The following is a 1,798-nucleotide window of genomic DNA, read 5'->3' as shown; positions in this document are numbered from 1 at the left end:
ACTAGTGAGCTTTTGTTCTCGGGATTATAATAAACCTTTTATTTTCTTTGTTGTGGTGAGTGACCTGTCTGACATGAGTATGCTGCTCCTGCCTTTGTCATTATTGCATTGTGATTAATACTGTGCTTAGGATCTGTGCCGTGAAAAATGTTGCCTATGATGATGCATATAGATATAAGATAAAAAAAAAATGATGGCGATGGTGAGTATAATAATTATATAGTAATGATAATGGTAGTGATAATAATCATAATTATGATTATTATTATAATAATAATAATGACACCTAATGATAGTCATAATGGTGATGATGATAAGAATGATCATAGTAGTAGTAATTATAATAATGGTAAAATGATAACAGTAATGATGATCATTATAATTACGTCATTAGAAATGGTGATACAAATGATTGTAATCATGATGATTATGATAATGTTAATGCTTGTATTAACTATGATGATATTGTGATGATAATAAAAAATAAAATAAAAGCAATAACTAATCATCATCCTATCTAGAAAATTATTTTGATAAAAGCATTGGTGATAATATTGCCAATAACTAATTACAATGATGATAATATAATTCTAAAGATGATAATCCGCACTAACAAAAATATTAATTATAATTATAATTAATATCATTATCATTATCACAACTAATGAAATCAATATAATTATCATCAATATAATCATTATTATCATGATCATGAACATCATTATCGTAACTGGCATTATTCTTTGTCATTATCATCATCATAACTAATGAAATCAATATCATTATCATCATTATAATAATTATCATCATCATCATGAACATCATTATCGTAACTGGCATCATTCTACATCATTATCAATACATGGCTATCAATCGCAAATGCCCCTGAGACTACAGCATATCTACAGCCATCCATCCCAACAAGCAGAAGTTTCAACCAAGCAAACCCACAGCCTCGCACAGCCATCCCCTCTTCTGGCCGCACGCTGTTGCTAAGTGACGTCATTTCAAGACCTTACAGACCAGTCAGTACGCCTCTCAAGGGTAGTCGCGGGACTGTGTTTGTCTGGCTTTTCTACTTCCATCTCTTTCTCTTTCTTTTGCAACGTCCACTGGATCTTTTTTTTTGTATGTTTGTGTATTTATTTGTATGTTTTTGTTTGTGGGTATGTGATGGTGTGGGTATGGGTGTGATGGTGTAGGTGTGGGTATGGGTGTGATGGTGTAGGTGTGGGTATGGGTGTGATGGTGTAGGTGTGGGTATGGGTGTGATGGTGTAGGTGTGGGTATGGGTGTGATGGTGTAGGTGTGGGTATGGGTGTGATGGTGTAGGTGTGGGTGTGATGGTGTAGGTGTGGGTATGGGTGTGATGGTGTAGGTGTGGGTATGGGTGTGATGGTGTAGGTGTGGGTGTGATGGTGTAGGTGTGGGTGTGATGGTGTAGGTGTGGGTATGGGTGTGATGGTGTAGGTGTGGGTATGGGTGTGATGGTGTAGGTGTGGGTATGGGTGTGATGGTGTAGGTGTGGGTATGGGTGTGACGGTGTAAAATCAATGTACACGCACTTATCTACTTATTTCACTGAATGTGTCTCCTTGCACTCTGTTTTATCCATTATATAAAGTTGTAATATACATTTGTTGTTCCGACTCCTGCCGTACACTCTTCTCTGTGAAGGGGCATCGCATGTTGACTGGGAAGGCCATAATAAACCCCCACAGAGGAGGAAAGGGCAAGTACCAAGCCCCTTTACGGCCTTTCACAGAGTCAACACTGGCCATCATAATCTCTCGATTAG

Source organism: Penaeus japonicus, unplaced genomic scaffold, assembly GCF_977035675.1.
Source record: "Penaeus japonicus unplaced genomic scaffold, GWHDUDI00000001_assembly GWHDUDI00000001, whole genome shotgun sequence".
NCBI lineage: Eukaryota > Metazoa > Arthropoda > Malacostraca > Decapoda > Penaeidae > Penaeus > Penaeus japonicus.
The sequence above is the reverse complement of the archived record's forward strand: the minus strand, read 5'-3'. Positions refer to the sequence as shown.